The sequence below is a fragment of the Lactuca serriola genome, chromosome 3 (genome assembly GCF_051521515.1).
Source record: "Lactuca serriola cultivar US96UC23 chromosome 3, Lser_US96UC23_V15, whole genome shotgun sequence".
In the NCBI taxonomy this organism is placed as follows: Eukaryota; Viridiplantae; Streptophyta; class Magnoliopsida; order Asterales; family Asteraceae; genus Lactuca; species Lactuca serriola.
Window position 1 is genome coordinate 282,976,586 of NC_136410.1, and position 20,048 is coordinate 282,996,633.

The following is a 20,048-nucleotide window of genomic DNA, read 5'->3' on the forward strand; positions in this document are numbered from 1 at the left end:
AACCCATGGAGCCTAAGGAATGTGGAAAGTCATGCACATTAAGGTTTACATGGTGTAACCCTAGTTGTGTCACACTATATAAGGAACCTCATGGCTACCAAAATCGGCACCTAAGTGAGCTTAGAAAAGAGTTTTAGCCAATGTTTTTGAAGCAAGGAACCCTCTCTAAAGTCCTCCATTGTTGGTGGTGTTGTGTGAAGCATTTGAGGCATCACACTTGGGGTCCTAGGCTCTTAAAGGTCCAAGGAATCAAGCTACAAGAAAAGGTATGTCATTCAACTAGATTTTTGTATTGTATATACTCCATAATATGCTAGTTAGGATGATGCCTTGGAAAATTGACTGTTTGCATGTATAATAAAGAAAACATAGATCCAAGGTATCTAGGGTTACATGTACACCATAGGAGTGTTAGAATGCTCAAAACCCTTTAGTGGTATCAGATCCTAGGCTTGTTTTCTATTATACTTGATGTTTTATTGTTTTTCAAAGTGAGAAAATCTGCCAGTTTCGTTTCTGCCTGCCCACCACGACATGATGATGCATTTGTGAGCAGAATTTCGAGTTTTGGCTAGCAATTGGATTAGGATCATTACCCTAAACTGTTTTTGGAACTATGAAACCTGTTTTTTTTATATGGTAATGATCATGCTTGTCCAATTAGAAGATAATTGTCAAAGTTTCAAGTTTTATATTAGTTTATATGATTTCTTGAAAATTGTTGATGTGAATTATCTTTGCTTATGAGTTTTGCCAGATCATAGATATTATTTGACATTTCATGTTACTTTAATTGTTGATCTAAATGCCTTTTAATGGACTCCATAACTTGTCCTCAAGTTATGTAATTCCAAAAGTCTTTTCCTTAAAAGTCATTAAAACTCATAAGTTATAGAAATGAAAGCTTTTGAATAGTTTCAAAACTTGCCCTCAAGTTTTGGAATTTGTAAAGTTACTTTACAATACTTTAATTCCAAACCCTAGAATTTTAATAGTTTAAAATTCAACCCTTATACTTTATAGTATTATAAGTTTATATATATATATATATATATATATATATATATATATATATATATATATATATGTATAAGATCAAGTCAGTATTACCGTTAGTAGGCCTCATTCACGAAGCCGGTCTATAAGGGGTGTATAAGGTTATTGCCTATAAAATGGCAGTTTAATAGGTGTCCACTCTCACCCACCGCTTCCTTAACTGGTGGACGGTCGTTAGCCGACCGAGTAGGATAGGACTATAATTCTCATTAAGTATAATGATAATTATAAAGTAACTAAACCTTTTATAAATTCCCAATCTTAGTTACTTTAGGAAAATGTGAAATTGATGCTAATCCATGAAATTGCACTTTGCACCTTGCCAAGTCGTTAGTGGAGCGTGTGTGGTTAACCAACACACTAACATAGACTAGTAAGGGTATAAAAGGGTAGCTTGATGTTTATCATAGATTGGTGGAGCATGTGTGGTTAACCGGTACATCGATTAGGTGATAAAATTAAGAGTACCAAGTTAATTTGCATGGTTATTCACACCTTGTTTGTAATCCTCGGTATCCAAGTCACAAACCTGAAGGGCATAATTGAGATTTAAACATGCCATTGAATTGTTCAATTAATCTTAAAGGATCTAGGAGTTTCATTCCAATTAAAACTTAATAACTATTTCGTTTTTCATGGTGGAAATTGGTAAATCATCATTTACCTAGCTTCAAATATTTTGCAAGTTGGATTACGGCATCCGTCTTCCAATTTGTAAAAGATTGTGTTGGGTCCTAGCCTTAATATTTCATATTGGGTGTTATATTAATGACTCTTTATCTAATCTAAACTTGTCTTTCTTTCTTTTTAGATGTCTTCCAACACTGCTTCTGGCTCAAACCCTACTTGTTCCTTCTCTCTCATGAACCTTTGTGAGAGAGTCATCTTTGATGGTTCCAATTTCAATGATTAGATTAGGAACATCAGGATGGTCACTCGCTATGAGGACAAGGAAAATGTCCTAGACAATGAGCTTAAGGAAATCGATGAGTTTTCTGCTACTCCTGAGGAGATTGTTGAGTTTAGGGCACATGATAAGGATGCCACCAAGGTAGCTTGTATCATGCTTGCCTCTATGTCGGCTGAACTCCAAAAGTCCTATGAGGACTTCTACCCTTTTGAGATGCACCAGGACCTGATGGAAAGATGCCATCAAAATACTCGTCAAGAGAGGTATGAAATCATCTCTTCCATGATAACAAATAGAATGAAGGATGGTGAACCCATCACGGGCCACTTGCAGAAAATGCAAAGGTTTGTGGACCGATTGCTAAAGTTGAATGTGAACTTCCCTGAGGAGCTGGCTATAGATATCATTCTAGACTCCTTACCTCCATGTTATGGTCAGTTCCACATGACCTATCATATGAACAAGGAGGAGGTCACACTTAGCAAAGTTCAAGGGCTTTTGAGGACTGCTGAAACCGGTCTCAAAGGTAAAAAATTTGTTTCGACTCCTACCACATTTGCCCATGTTCTAGCAATAGGACAAGAGAAAGGGAAGAAGAGGAAGGCTCCCTCAAAGAGCCGCAAGGGAAAGTCTCTTGATGGATCCTCTTCGAGTGGGTTCAAGGCTGGTTCTACTGCTCCCATTTCCATTCCTAAGGAAGCAGAGTGTTTCTACTGTCACGAAAAAGGGCACTGGAAGTGAAGCTGCCCCAAATACTTGCAGGATGTCAAGGATGGGAAGGTTAAACCCACCCATGCATGTATTTACACTATTCTATCTAAAAACTCATCACATTCTAACTCTTGGGTTCTTGACACAGGTTGTAGTTTTCACATTTGTTCTAATGTGCAGGGCCTAAAAGGAAGTAAGGATGTGGAGCACGAGAAGGTAAACTTGATCATGGGGAATAGGAAGGTTTCACTTGTCACCAAGATTGGAGTTTACTCTTTATTGCTTAGTATTTGGTTAGAAATAGATTTGAATAATTGTTGCTACTCGTCAGAAATGACGAGAAATATTATTTCCTTTCATGGTTTGTACAAACAAGGGTTTAGTTTTTCATTTGATAATGAAATTGGTGCTATTAATGCTTATTATAATGGTGTTTTTATTTTAAAGCATTACCTGTAATGGTGTATATGAAACTTTGATGGTTGTAGAAAACTTAGGAAATAATGTGTTCCACATTGATTCTTCCAATGAATTGGATAAAGCATGCTTGTGGAATTGTCGTCTTTGACATGTCAGCAAGAAGCGCATAGGCCAACTCCAAAAGGCTGGAGTTTTGGAGTCATTCGACTTAAGGTTGGATGACACTTGTGAATCTTGCTTAATTGGAAAGATGACCAAGTCACCCTTCACTGGTGCTTGTGAAAGGGGTGAAGGTTTGTTGGATCTCATACACACTGATATGTGCCCTTCAGAACCGCCACAAGGGATGCTAGCCGCTTCTATATGACTTGTACTGATGATTACAACAGATATGGTTATATCTACTTAATCAAGCATAAGTCAGAAACCTTTGAGAGATTTAAAGAGTTTAAACAGGAAGTGGAGAATCAGCTGGGCAGGAAGATAAAGATGCTCCGATCTGATCGGAGTGGTGAGTATCTTAGTATCGAGTTCCTTGACTATATTAAGGAATTTGGAATTGTTTCACAGTTGACGCCACCTAGGACACGACAGCTTAATGGTGTGCCTAAGAGGCGCAATCGAACGTTGTTGGACATGGTTCATTCCATGATGCATCAAGCTTCGTTACTAATCTCATTTTGGGGGTATGCCTTAGAGACTGTTGCCCATATCCTTAATCTAGTCCCTACCAAGAAGATTGCCAAAACACCTCACGAGATGTGGACTGGGAAGGCTCCCACATTGGACCACATAGAGGTTTGGGGTTGTGAGGCTTTCATGAGATGCGATACTCATGACAAGCTCGAACCTCGGAGTGAGCGGTGTATTTTCATCGGCTACCCACATAAATCTTTTGGTTATCTCTTCTACAGACCGAGTGACAATGTTGTCTTCGTTGCGAGGAGAGGAGCCTTTCGCGAGAGAGAGAGCTCAGAGGACAAGGAGACAGTGGGAGGCAAATTGACCTTGAAGAACTTCAAGAGTCAAGCGATGAAGGAACCTCAAACACTAGCGATCAACCTGAGAAGGAAACTCATGTTGAGCCGATTGACGATTCTGTACCTATGAGGCGTTCCAATAGAGTTAGTGTTCCACCTGAGTTCTATGGTTTCCATATTACTGTAGAAGGTGATACATTTATCAGTGATAGCACACTAGTAAATTTGGATGAAGCTAACAACTTCAAGGAATCCATGGCAGGCCCCGAGTCTGCTAAATGGAAAGAGGCTATGAACAGCGAGATTCAGTCCATGTATGACAATCAAGTTTGGAACTTGGTTGACAATGTACCGGTTTGTAAGACAGTCGTATGCAAATGGATCTTCAAGAAGAAGACCGACATGGATGGGAAAGCACACACTTATAAGGCGCGACTGGATGCAAAGGGCTTTACCTAAACTCTGGGAGTTGATTATGATGAGACCTTCTCACCAGTAGCAAAGATTAAGTCTATTAGGGTTATGCTAGCCATTGTTGCATTTCATGATTATGAAATATGGAAAATGGATGTCAAAACCGCTTTCCTTAATGGAAAGTTGGCTGAGGATGTTTACATGAGTCAGCTAGAGGGTTTTGTTGATGCAAAGTACCCTAATAGAGTGTGTAAGCATGAGATATCCATTTATGGATTGAAACAAGTATCTTGCAGATGGAATCTTTGTTTCGATGAGAAAGTCAAAGAGTTTGGCTTTTCGAGAAGCAGGGATGAGTCCTATGTATATGTCAAAGCTAGTGGGAGCATAGTTAGCTTTCTGGTATTGTATGTGGATGACATACTACTCATAGGAAATGACATCCCAACCTTACAGGAGGTTAAGTCCTGGCTTGGGAAGTGCTTCGCTATGAAGGACCTTCGAGAAGCTGCCTATATTCTTGGGATAAGGATATTGAGAGACATGAGTAAGAGACTAATTGGACTTAGTCAAAGTACCTATTTGGATAAGGTGTTGAAAAGATTTAGCATGCGGGATTCCAAGAAAGGTGACTTAACGATCTAGAGCAATGCCAAACTGAGTAAAACTCAGAGTCTGAGTACAGAGGCTGAGATAGCTGAATGAGTCAAATACCATATGCTTCCGCAGTTGGCTCGATCAGATATGCTATGACTTATACTCTCCCTGATGTGGCATTTGCTTTGAGCATGGTCAGCAGATATCAAGGGAATCCTGGCAAGGCTCACTGGACTACGGTAAAGAACATTCTCAAGTACCTGCGTAGGACTAAGGACTGGGTTCTTACCCTCGGTGGGAGTGATGACTTGAGAGTGGTGGGGTATAGTGATGCCAGCTTTCAGACTGACAGGGATAATTTCCGCTCTCAGTCGGGCTGGGTCTTTACCATGAATGGAGGAGCAATAACTTGCAAAAGCTCCATGCAGGAGATAGTAGTTGATTCAACATTCAAATCAGAGTACATAGCAGCAAGCGAGGCGGAGAAGGAGGCAATATGGCTGAAGAACTTCATTGGAGATCTCGGAGTTGTACCAGCTATAAAGGAGCCTATGGAGATTTTCTATGACAGCGAGAGTGCAGTTGCCTTAGCCAAGGAACCAAGGGATCATGGCAGATCCAGGCACATCGACAGAAAATACCACTTCATTAGACATCGAATAGAAGAAGGACTCCTCATGGCAAAGAGGGTATCATCAGATGAGAATCCAGCAGATCCCCTCACGAAGGGTCTGAGTAGGGTTAAGCATTTACAGCATGCGAGGCGCATCGGGATGAAGGATGATATTAGTTTTAATGATTAAATATCTTTCGAAACTTGTAATAGTTGAAATGTAATTGACATTTGATGCTTAAATAAAAGGTGATTTTTATTTACTAGTATGGTATTGTCTTCTGTCAATCATTTACTATTGTTTCATTTTGCATGTTTTGACTTCCAGAATAATTATATTATTCAAACTATCCACAGTCGATCATACATTGGAAGTAGGTATTGAATCAAGACTGTCATGATTTGGCTTGTAGATATGTCTGAATTATATTAGACATAGCAATGGTTGCTGCAACATTCATGAGTGCTCATAAGGTCTAAGTATTGGATCCAACCCGCGCTCACTTGTATCACTTCATGGAATTTATCTCGGGTGATCGTGAGACGATAATATCATATAAGTCTTGAAACCAAGAGATATGAGTTGTTGACTATGAGTTGGTTGTTCATTGATAGTACGTAACCGTTTCAGTAACTTGATGTTATAAAACGTGTTGTTGTGTACAATTTGATGAGTAGTTAGTACAAGCATATGAGTCGAAGTTTATCTGTTCCTTTTAATCCTTGGAGGATTAAAAGCGATATCTTGGGCCCCTCAATGATTTTTTTTGACCTATGTATCGGGCCCGGACAGAACTAAATTGATGTGTTCGATTAAGTTCTATGTCAAACAAATCGGAAATCGGGAAACAAACTGATGGACAATAAGTATGACGTTGTTCCATGTATTTGTCCGGCTGATATCTTAAGAATAGGGGATTATATGACCACTTATCTAAAATGGAGTGTCTCATTTCGACAGAGACTTTTAAGAGCTACGATTGCTAGTCGGTGTTTTAGGTCGTACTTGCAGTTATAGTTAATAGACTTATCCAAGTGGGAGACTGTTGGTTTTAGTGTCTAAGCCCATAACTATAATGGGTATGTACTTGACCCGATAGTAGCATGGTTCATTTGGGTTGCATGGCACCGGAACAATTTGTAAGGATGGACTTATGAGGAAAGGATATTTATGATTTATTAATATATTATAAGTTCTCATATATTAATATGAAATCATATTATTTAATTAGTATTGATCAAGAATTAATTTGGAATTAATTTTGTGATCAAAAGAGACTAATTAAATATATGGAGATTGATTGTGTAAATCATTCATTCTTATAAAGTGGGCTTATGATCCATAGTTCCTTTATGTTGGGCTAAACCCATGTGGTGACCCATGGATACTCCATTGAGGTTAAAACCCATGGAGCCTAAGGAATGTGGAAAGTCATGCACATTAGGGTTTACATGGTGTAACCCTAGTTGTGTCACACTATATAAGGAACCTCATGGCTACCAAAATCGATACCTAAGTGAGCTTAGATGAGTGCTAGCCGATTTTTGTGAAGCAAGGAACCCTCTCTAAAGTCCTCCATTGTTGGTGGTGTTGTGTGAAGCATTTGAGGCATCACACTTGGGGTCCTAGGCTCTTAAAGGTCCAAGGAATCAAGCTACAAGAAAAGGTATGTCATTCAACTAGATTTTTGTATTGTATATACTCCATAATATGCTAGTTAGGATGATGCCTTGGAAAATTGACTGTTTGCATGTATAATAAAGAAAACATAGATCCAAGGTATCTAGGGTTACATGTACACCATAGGAGTGTTAGAATGCTCAAAACCCTTCAGGAGGCTGGAATGGGGTGGGGAAATAGGACTTAATGTTCAATGTATAGGGTCCAAACCCTCAAGATTAGGGTTTTCGTCCAGACTGTGTACGAGCAGCGTATGCATTGTATGCCCAGTATACTCCCAAAACGATGTTGTTCCTCTTTAATGCTCCAACGCCCAGCGTACCATGCTGTACGCCTAGCATACGCGAGTCCGCCCCAAAATTACAGCAATGCCACTATGGGCCATTTTGTACTCTTTGTCACACTTAGGGACCAAAATGCAATATTTAATCATACAAAGGATTATGATTGAAAATACATCAACATCGGGATGTTACAATGTCTTATCCTAGACACTACAGTTTAAACGCTGCCCTCTTAGTAGATTGATCATCCTTCACAGTCAATATCAAATCAGTATACCCAATTACAACACCAATCATATCTATAAAACTATACACCATATATCTCATAAATCCTCGGACATACATTTAGAGATGCACACAAAAACCGGTTTCACTATTCAAAACCGGATCCAATCCGAAACCGGATTGGGTCAAAACCGGTTTTGACCAAACCGGATCGGATCGGATTTAAAACCGGATTTTCAATCGGATCCTAATCCTATATCCCAAATCGGATTTGATATCGGATAGTAAACCGGATTCGCTAAAAACCGGATCCAAATCCGCCCCAAAATCTGATTAAAACCCACTAAAATCGGTTTAAACTGGTTTCAAATCGGATTAGAATCGGATTTGGATTTTGGTTGGAACCGGATCGGATTTTGACCAGATTCGGATTGGATTTTGACCGGATCGGATTTTTGATGACGTAAGAGAAACTAGATCGGATTCGGATCCGGATCGGATCGGATCGGATTCGGGTTTTGTGCATCTTTAATCAAAATGACAAGAGGAAGTGTGTCATCGATAACAATCGCTACTTACCTATTGCAGACTTCTCCTAACATCACCAAAATTGATGTCTTGAAACTTTGTAAAACCAAACGAACTCAAAGTATATGGGAAGCTAGCTACCATATCCTTCACGGACGTGTTTTTTGTGAAAATTTAGTTTAAGCATGTTGTTTGCCATTTTTCAAACGACAAGATTATCATCGATAAAGAAATTCGAAAAAATATATGTATTCTCCTCCTTCAACAATCCATCAAACTTCCGAATAAGATTTTTTTATAGTAGCTAAGATATAGCTTCCCTAACATTATCATATAAACAGACGAACGATAAAAAACTATATAGCAAAACTTTGCTATAACATGTTGATACCTTCTCGTCCATTAAAATTAAATACATGTTGTTCAATTCAGATGACCTTAAATAAAATGATATTGTTAATCCATCAAAGTTACTGTCACAGTTCCAACAATTATATCTACAATTGAGAAACTACATGCCTCATTTATATCTACAACTGAGAAACTACATGCCTCATTTATATGGACAACAAACAACACAGGTTACATAGGAAAATAATAAGGAAGCAATTGAACAACTCAACCAACAACAATTCGGCTTGTAGACACAATGAATTCGACAACATGTGAACAACTAAAAACGCCAACCAAAAGATCAAACACTGCCATTTAACAACCAAATATAACCCGTAACCGTAGCCAACCGAAGAGCCGACCCCAATTGAACACCACATTAGAAAACAAAGGCATCACATAGGCTATTATTCCCATTCAAACTCAATTAGGCATGCCAGATGGCCTAGAAATCCTCTCATTGCGACATATAAGTATAAGTACTCTTAAGTTATACTATATGATACATATAACAAATTATCAAAAATCAAAGAAATTGATCATCCAATCGTTATAAATTCAAACAACACTAACACAGCATTAGCTCATACAACAATCTTTTATTACAATTTACAACTTGTTATCATAATATCATCGCCCAAGAGGCCAAGATACACATCTAAATACCCATGGATGGTTTAACCTAAAATTCAAGCAACATAACTTCGAGAAAGCAAACCAATCCTAGAACCGCTATTACAAGCCCAATTTTTAAGATTTTGCAATATTTTTAGAATGCTTGTCAGATTGATGAAAGCTGCTATAAAAAACAGCAAAAAAGACACCATCAACGATAATACATTCATTCACATACTAACATCGTCATCATGCCTAAAATGTCTTGTCCATTTTCTTTCTCAACTTACAACCAAAACTTAAACATTACAAAATGAAGTAAAATGACAAAAAAAAGACTATATACATCTTCAACTAGTCCCTTCGAAGGGTAGTTTCATCAACCTCAGCATCTCCAAGCCGAAACCGAAACGATCTCCCGACGTTGCCAACAAAGAACGAGCTCCGAGTGCCGCTTCTCAATGTGAAATCCCGAAAACGCCCTTTTGATCACATACATCGCTTGATTTTCGGTAAAATTACTAAAACTTATCGGTAAAAATCCAACCGATAAAAATTGCCCCCGCCAATTCTGAGTCTTTTCCGGGAAAGAATAACGACGCGTTACAATTTTTTCGATGCTCGGTTGGATCATGAATAGTTCGATCTTTTGTAACGTGTCTAGATTCATATTGACTGCATCAAGAGACTCAATTAGGTTTGAAAACGATTGAAGGGCGTAGATTAGATGGTTTGGAAAGGGTAAATCCGTCCTTTCACACCCTCGATCGACAGAAACAACGATTTTTGGAGAAAGATTTTTTACAAAACGAAGAACTAACGGAAACGGGATTTGGGAACTTGGAGAAAGATTCACGGCGATTGCTTCTTTATCAGATATACGAAAAGGTAAAAAAAGAACATCAAGGTTGACTATTTCAAATTCAAAATCGATGTTGATTTCTTTAGCGAAATTGACCAAATTGTCCCTGGTTAAGCTGAGTTCAAAATGATCATTCATGGGTGATGTGAAAGCGGTGATTTTTAACGAGGGGACAAGATTGTTATTGGGTTTGAGCGCGAGTTCTTGCATGAATGATGCACATTGATCACCATACCCAATATCGAAATCGACGATATGTATCTGATTGAATCCGTCTAGGGCTTCGAGAATTGATTGGTTGCACGTGAAATTGGTGAATTGAACGAATGGGGAAATTTCCGAGAATGCTTTGTAAGCACCAATTTTGAGAATGAAACTAAATGGTGACGAAATTGGGTTCATATTGTTGATGATTGAATGGAGTAGTAATTGAAGAGCTTCCTTGAAATAAAAGGCAGCCCGTTCGAAAGGCTTACCGATTGGAGAAAGCTGATGATTGAGCCGCGCCAATATCGATTGAGCGAGTATTGGATTGTTCCCGGATTGGATCATGTCTGCCGCTTTGAAAAGCTGATCGATGATCCCTTGATGATGATGGTTATCTGGTTCATCAATGGCGAATATTTTCTTGATTGACGAAGGTTTATGTTGAAGGAATTGAAGAGGGTTTGGTGTTGTGAAGTTCGACAGTGTGCTTCCTGGGTTGTACCTTTTGGGTTGTGATGGGATTAGGGTTTGATGTGCTAATGGTAGAAAAGGAGTTGAATTTTGATGGGATTGAGATGGGTTGATTAAAATTTGAGGTTTTACATCCAATGAGGGTATTTGGGACGGGGTTAATTGCGAAAAAAATGCGAATTGAGGGTCTGAAAGCTTCTTATGAAGGTGGTGGTCGGCGAACATGGCGGGTGCCGCCGGTGGCGGCGTTTGAGGGTTTGCAGATAATTCAATTTTCTCATGAGCGAATTTTTGAAACTGGTGGAAATTACCAACTTGACCAATTGGGTTGTTCGAATCAAACCCTCTATAAGCTTGATCAACAACACCAAACTCGCCGGTGACGGTGAGTTCACCATCCGCCGTACCACCATCACCGTTTAGCATTTTGTTTAGACCCATTGATGGTTCTTCAACATCATCCATGATCCACCGGAGAATAGACTGTTCTTGGCCGGATTCCGACAGCACGCTCTCCCAATCCTCCATTTCACCACATTTTACGCCGTTGATATCCAGAGACTGTTCCGATAACAGGTGATGGTTCTCAAAAACTCCCACATTTGAGCTGCTAGTTTCTTGATTTTCCGGCGGCGACCATTTTATACATGGATTCCCGGAAACCGCCGCCAATTCACCGCCGCCGCCGCCACCCAGTGAAGAAGACAGCGTTGAAGTAGAAGTTGTTGAGCTTGGACTACCGTTTACGTTATCCAGCTCAGATTTCGGTTGCTCGATGTACTTCCTTTTCTTGTTCACCAAATACTGAAAATTTTCAACTTGATTAACACACGGTAGAACAACCAGCTCCGCCGAATTGCCGCCGCTGCAACACCACCAGCCGCTTCCTCTCAAATTTAAAGGGTAAGGGCATCCCCTCCACCCAAAATGAAACCACCCACCGCTTACCGACGGCCGGCACTATTAACTACCGCCTACCGGATATTCAAGAACATGTAACTCCCATTTGAAATTTATGAAAATTAAAAAAAAAACAGATTTTGGAACGAAAATTCCTAAAATCTCGATAAATGTATGGGAAAACGAAAAACCCTTTTCAGCAAATCAAATAAGAAAACAAGTCGTTGATTTCCTTTTGAGGATTTTTGTTCTTGTGGTTTGGTTTCTCTCTGTGATTGTAAATTGTGTTCCTTCTATTTTCTGCAATGGATGCGTGCAACATAAAAAAGTGGTAAAAGTTACCCTTCGACACTCGGGCCCCTCTCTTGCTTCGTTTATTTTTTTACTAAAATTACAAAATGGTCCTCGGACTATAGATCAATACTCGTTTTTTAGTATCTCTACTTCTAGTTTTATATCACAAGAGTCCCTCTAAAAATTACTTTGGAATGTGTCATCCATCCACTGATGTTGTATTTTTATATACCAATTAGATTATGATCTGCGTTAAACATGGGGAACACATAAATAAAATACAAATTTATATAGATATTACAGAATAATTATAAAAAAAACAGGGTTATTGGTATTATTGAAATATGTAAAAATTACACTAAAATAGGTATATATATATATATATATATATATATATATATATATATATATATATATATATATATATATATATATATATAGTGATGAAGGACCTATTTATAGACCATATTTTTTTGTTTTATTAGTTCAATGACCTTGCTTGTCACATATAAGTGTCTTCAAACATTTTTTACTTGTGACACGGAAGACAACTATATACAACCAACCATGCGTGAAAATGGGTCTACACAAGTATAATCCAACATTTGACAATGTATTTTCAAAATATATTGTTATTTTATAGCTATATTGCGAAATATAACTGTTTATTTCAAAAAAATAACAATTTATTTATGTTCTTTCAAAATGAACCACATAAAAACCCCCCCACAAAGAAACTATAACCAATACATCTGCAACGAAGCTAATCATCCCCCTCCACTTCATCTCTAATATCAGGGCTTTTTTTCCTTAATCTGAGTTGTTGTCACAATCATCGACAATGTTAAGATTCATTGATGACTTCTTTTTTATTTTAGGGATAACTATGAGAGAAATCATTTATCAGGTCCATCATTTATGTTTATATCTTCGTTTTTTTTTTTTGTTGATTTTGATATGCCTTCTTCGGTTTACCACCATTTTTTTTTTCAGACTCCTTTTTTTATGAAATAACATTTTTTTTATAAAATTCGTTCTACGGTTTTTAGTATGTGCAGGTACGTTGATTTTTTTGAAGTTGTGACAACCCGAAATTTATTCCGTCATTCTTAACCCCTCCTTCCGTTAATAAGTCTCATTTTATTAAACTGTCCGTTAACTTTTTTGATTGGTTAACATGGAGTTTACGGCCCATGGGCTTATTAACGGACAGTTTAATAAAACGGGGCTTATTAACGGAAGGAGAGGTTAAAAATGACGGAATAAATTTCAGGTTTTCACAACTTCAAAAAAATCAACGTACCTGCACATACCAAAACCGTAGAATGAATTTTACAAAAAAAATGTTATTTCATAAAAAAAGGAGTCTGAAAAAAAAGATGGTGGTAAACCGAAGAAGGCATATCAAAATCAACAAAAAAAAATAAAGATATAAACATAAATGATGGACCTGATAAATGATTTCTCTCATAGTTATCCCTAAAATAAAATAAAAAGTCATCAATGAATCTTAACATTGTCGATGATAGTGACAACAACTCAGATTAAGGAAAAAAAGCCCTGATATTATAGATGAAGTGGAGGGGGATGATTAGCTTCATTGCAGATTTATTGGTTATAGTTTCTTTGTGTGGGGTTTTTATGTGGTTCATTTTGAAGGAACATAAATAAGTTGCTATTTTTTGAAATAAACAGTTATATTTCGCAATATAGCTATAAAATAACAATATATTTTGAAAGTACATTGTCAAATGTTGGATTATATTTGTGTAGACCCATTTTCACGCATGGTTGGTTGTATATAGTTGTTTTCCGTGTCACAAGTAAAAAATGTATGAAGATACTTATATGTGACAAACAAAGTCATTGAACTAATAAAACAAAAAAATATTGTCTATAATTAGGTTCTTCATCACTATATATATATATATATATATATATATATATATATATATATATATATATATATATATATACTTATTTTAATGTAATTTCTACATATTTCAATAATACCAATAATCCTGCTTTTTTATAATTATTCTGTAATATCTATATAAATTTATATTTTATTTATGTGTTCTCCGTATTTAACACGGATGATAAACTAGTATTTTAAAAAGAAAAAATTAAAATTGATTTATTTTTGGTGGCAAAGACCACGGGAGCAACCTAGCTAACCAAAGTTGGTGCCCACTTTCCATATCAATTATTTTTGACATGTGTTCATCTTTGAAGTGGTTATTTAATATATTTTTTTTAGATAAAACATATTATTTTTAAACAAACAAATATTATCTTAATAAAAAATATATAAAAAAAATTAATAAAATATGTAGCCATGTAAACGTATTTCATATCCCATTTCAATTCTTTATATCTAAATCCTTATTATTTAATTTTATATTTAAATTAATTATTTATTTGTTTTGAAATAAAATATTTAGATTTAATATTTCTATTAGTTTTTCGTAAAATAAAAACAAACATAGAGTATATTTATTAAATAAAAAATAGGTTTGGGTTAAGTTGTTTTGACAATGAGTATGAATAGTTGGATTGGATTGGGTTGCATAAATAGAATAGAAAGAAATTAGTTTTTTATAGAAAAATTGGGTTGGATTGTTGTTAATGAGTATAGCCGTAACAACCAAATTGAAATCATTTTTTATTAAATAAATATAAGTTATATTTTTTATTCAAATAAAACTTATTAATATCCTCATTCACAATCCAACACAATGTAATAATTCATTAAAAAACTAATTTCTCTTTCTTCCACTTACACAACCCAACCAAATATAAACTTTCACTCATATTAACAAGTAACAACTTAATGGAAATCATTTTTTTATTAAATAAATATAACGTATATTCCTTTTATATTAAAAAGAACCTTATTATTATCATCATTCACAATCAAATCCGTTATTTCCTTGACTACACCTCCTCGGCTTTGTTACCCAGACATTCATCCTGAGCAACATACCTATTCATTAAAAACTAATTTTTGTTCCCTCCACTTACACAACTCAACCAAATCCAAACTTTCACTCGTATTAACAACCAAACGGAAATCATTTTTTTATTAAATAAATATAACTTATATTTCTTTTTTATTCAAATAAAACTTATTAATATCCTCATTCACAATCCAACCCAACGTAAAAATTCATTAAAAACTAATTTCTCTTTCCTTCACTTACACAACCCAACCAAATCCAAGTTTTCACTCGTATTAACAACCAAAAGGAAATTATTTTTTTATTAAATAAATATAACTAATCCTCCATAACATCATTCAGTACCGCAAAATGCTAAAAATCTAACTAAGTCTCCAGCAGCTGCGGAGCAAGGGATAAAGGAATAACAGGATTACAACATTGCACAGGATCAGAATGTGGGAGCGTAGAGTCTTTAAGAGATAGGGGGTGCGTGAGCATAATGCTTAATACTAAGGACTTATATTTATTTTTTATTCAAATAAACTTTATTGTTATCCTCATTCACAACCCAACTCAACCTAATTATTTGTTAAATAACTAATTTCTTTTCCTTCGTTTACATAACCCAACCAAATCCAAAATTTCACTCCTATTAACAACCATATGAAAATCATTTTTTTATTAATTAAATATAACTTATATTTCTTTTTTATTCAAATAAAACTTATTAAAAGTATTATTATTTTTAGAAACATATAATTTATTTATTTAAGATATAAAAGTATTAAAAAGTAAAAATAAAAATATATAACATTTATCAAACATTCTTAATAAAAATGATCAATCAAATTACAAATATAACATGATAAATAAAATTACATATTTGGAAGGTAGATAATACTATTATTAGTTACTTCCAAATTTTCTCCATATATATTCAGGTAAATCATTTTTTAGAACGATATTGGGTGTGTTTAAAATCCCTTTTTTCTACAAACGGGTCAAGTAAAATAATATCATTCATAGAGTGGTATCATAGTATCATAGTTCCATAGTACTGTTTGCTAGTTCTATAGGGTGCAGAGATGCATCATGGCGATAGAGACTCATGCATCATCTCTGTTTTCACACTTTGCAACACGGTAGTATTATATACCATAAATCCTAGTATTCGAAATAATAAATTCTAAGAGTTATTTAAAATTTTGTTTTATTACATAGTTATGTTGAACTTCTTGTCCATAAGAATGGTTATAAACTAATTTATAAACAACATATAAATTAATTTTTTGATTTTAACAAAACTAAATTCATAATAATCCAATTTAATTTTTTTTTGCCAAACATAACCTTAACAATTGGTTTGTTCTATTTGGCTTTTATATTTAATAACCATTTATTTTATAAGATAGTAATATTTATGTATTAGTTTTTCTATCTTTTCTTTTATTAAATGTTCAGTTTGATTAAACCCTAACTAAACGATCAGACTAACGATAATTAAAAATTGAACATTCATTAAGCTCAAAACAGAAACACATAATAAAAACCAAATTTAATAACTGATCATATGAAAAATATTAGTCTAATACAAAACTGAAAACTAAGATTTTAAACTAATTGATTAATCTTGCCAAATTAAATGTATGAGATGATTCATAACCTTCAGATCTTTAGACGGTGATTAAAAATATTAAAAAAAAAAATGACTTCCGGAGGGTTTTTCATTATGTGGAATCATCTCTACTTCAACTGAGATAGCATCTGGTATTTATATAGCAGTCTAGGCAACAAACAAGAGTTTTGGCAAAAAGCACAACCTGTGCTTGTGGGGCACAACCCGTGCTAGGTCATCGCAACATGAAAATCCAAAAGAAATCAGGAAAAAAAAAGTTGGGGAAGCATAACCCGTGCTTCGGAAGCACGATCCGTGCTTGGGCTTTGCATGTTAAAATACCCAAAATAATGGCACATGGAGGTAGGCACGGCCCCTGCTTCAGGATCAAAGTTTTAAATGCCTAAAAAATCAGAAATCTTCTGGTTATGTTTTGTAAGTGAAAAACAACCAGTTTTTGGTCGGACATAACTAGTATTTGGCATTTTTTAGTGTTTTGGCTGCAGATAAGCTCTGATTATTTTGTAGTTATGCTCCAAAAGACTTTCAAACTACCACTCCATTTCAAAATACCTGAAGCAGACACCAAGACATAAGCAGTACGGGAATTCTTACGGAATACATGAGTTGAACATTATTCAAGCTAATGAACATAAAAAAGCATAAAATATAATGCAAAATACTAATAAAAACTATTATAAAAGATGTATAAAATGGCATCTATCAATGCCACGATCACAGTAGGGAAGGGAATTATGCAAGGGATTGTCGTTATCAGGGTCCACCACCGAGCACCAAGATTTGTTACCACTATAATCAGGTTGGCCACACGAAGGCTAGTTGTCCATTGCTTGTTGCGATGCCGGTGCAGGCACCGGATCCGATCACTCTTCGGATCACAAATGGGCGACAGGGGAGGGATGAGACCCCAAAGTTCAGGGGTTATTCTTTTCAGCTCACAACAGCGACAACGGAGGCCAAGGCAACCACTTGATGTCGTTACCGGTATGTTTTCATTAATTATTCTTTCATGTTATTTCCTGTATGCTTATGATTATATTTTTGCTAGGCACCTTCTTAGTAAATTCCTTTCATGCTCTAGTGCTTTTTAACTTGGGTGCAAGTCAGTCCTCTGTGTCTCAGTCTTTCAGTAGGGATTTCAGTATGATTCTTGGAGAATTGGAGTGTGCGTTACGAGTCTCCATCGCCAACGAACACATGATTTCTTCTTCGAGTATTTTTTTTTGGGTTGTACTTTGGAGATATTCAATATGTGTAACATCCGGATTTCCAGGTATGACAATTTGAGTATTTATTTTTTAGATATGAGGAGTGACTCGACGAGTTGACGGCTCAACTCGTCGAGTAAGGTCGCGACTGATGACTCGGATTAATGAATGGACTCAACGAGTCCGTGTTGTGGACAAAAACCCTAAATATTTGGGCATGTGCCCTATATAAAGGACCTTATCACCTTCATTAGCAGCCACACACACACTTGGGAAACCCTAGCGAGCCAAAGAGCATAGAGAGTGAGAGAGAGAGAGAGAGAGCTATCTTGAGCTTTTTCGTGTGATTTTTGCAAGGAAGGAGAAGAGCTCCAGTAAGAAGGGCCAGAGGAGGTTGTTGTTCTGAGTTATTCAAGCAAGGATCTTCATTATGAGGTACCAAATCGAACCCATTTTCTTCCCTATTGTGTGGATTCCATTTTTGGGATTAGGGCTTGAATCACTTCATTTTTGGGGTTTGGAATGCCTCAAACCCCTCTTGAAAGTTTGTGTTATAGATCTGGACCCTTCTAGGTCCAGAGAGCTCGAAAGTATGAAGTCTTAGTAGAGTAAACCTTGGGGTTTGAAGCTATAAAGCAATAATGGGGTTTCTATGGTATATAATGCAAGATACACCATGCATGAACACCAAGTTCAGACCTTTACGTGATTTTTGGGTGTTAGAAGGCCATATTTATAAGTTAGAGAAACAGATATGACCTCATAAGGTCAAATGATTAATGCCATGGAGGAAACTTGTCGAGTCTATGAGAGAACTCGACGAGTTGGACCGGGTTACCCCGTGATTCGTGACCAGTGGTAGCCCGTTGAGTTGAGAGGTTAACTCGACGAGTTGAGTGAGGCCTTAGGAGGAGTCAGAGCACACGTATGGACTCGCCGAGTCACCCAAGTGAGCTTGGCAAGTCTGGTCAAAGTTGGACCGTTGACTGAGTTGACTCCAGATGACCTTAGGGTTGGTCAAACTGATTTAAGAGAGGTCAGGGAGGGGTAGAATAGTATTCTACCTATTCTTAGAGAGGAAGGATGTAAGGAGTGTATTGATTAGAGATGTTATCATTTTGATAGGCGGAGGCTAGATCGGGGATTCGAGCATGAGATTTTTCTAGACATCTTGTGAGGTGAGTCTTCTCACTATACATTACCTTGAATGGTATCTATGTATAGACCGGAGGGTCTTATGTGTATGTGTATGTTTGAGAATTATGTGCATTGTGTAATATGTATGATATATGTTATATAGACCAGAACAGAGGGTCCAACGACTCATGAGGCTAGAGGGTCCTCGATCAGACCGGACCGAAGGGTCCAACGAGCTAGACCGGACCGGAAGGTCCAAAGAGCTACGGGACTAGAGGGTCCCGCCGAGACACATTGACCGGAGGGTCATACCGTGTTATAGCCTCGAGTGGCTTATGTGTTGTATGTGTATTTTGGGGAACTCACTAAGCATTTATGCATACCGTGTTATGTGATATGTGTTTTAGGTACTAGCAAGGATCGCGGGAAGGCACTAGCATGATTTGTACACACTGACAGAGGATTTTGTATTTGAGATAATGGGATATGTTTTACCGTGATAACATTTAATACACTTGAGTTTTGAGATGATTTGTATGAGACATGTTATGTTTAAAAAATGAAAAATTGTTTTGAAAATTTACGTTATTCCAAGATGTCTTACCAAATCGACTTGATTCGCATCCCTGTGGGGGGATGTGTGTGTGATTGTTGGTATGAATTGGTTAAGCAAATTTAGAGCCATGATCAACTATGAGAGGCAGTTACTGGTAGTTCGAAACCCAAGTAGGGAAGAACTGACCATTTATAGAGAGGGTACCAGGGTTGGTTCTACCATTTGTTCAACTACCAAGGCTCAATAATATCTTCAACATGGGTGTTTGGGTTATGTTGCGTATGTGGTCGATACTCGGGAAGAAGGGAGAGTTTTGGTTACAAATGTGTCTGTGGTCAGAAAGATTCTAGATGTATTTCCGGAGGATTTACCCGGTATGCCTCTTGTGAGGAAGATGGAGTTCAGGAT

At 36.5% G+C, this 20,048-nt stretch overlaps 1 pseudogene; it reads right to left on the minus strand.

Annotated features, from left to right (window-relative positions):
• Window positions 1-9,616: 9,616 nt before the first annotated feature.
• LOC145096272 (scarecrow-like protein 6 pseudogene) lies at window positions 9,617-13,940 on the minus strand (annotated as a pseudogene).
• Between the last annotated feature and the right edge of the window lie 6,108 nt (window positions 13,941-20,048).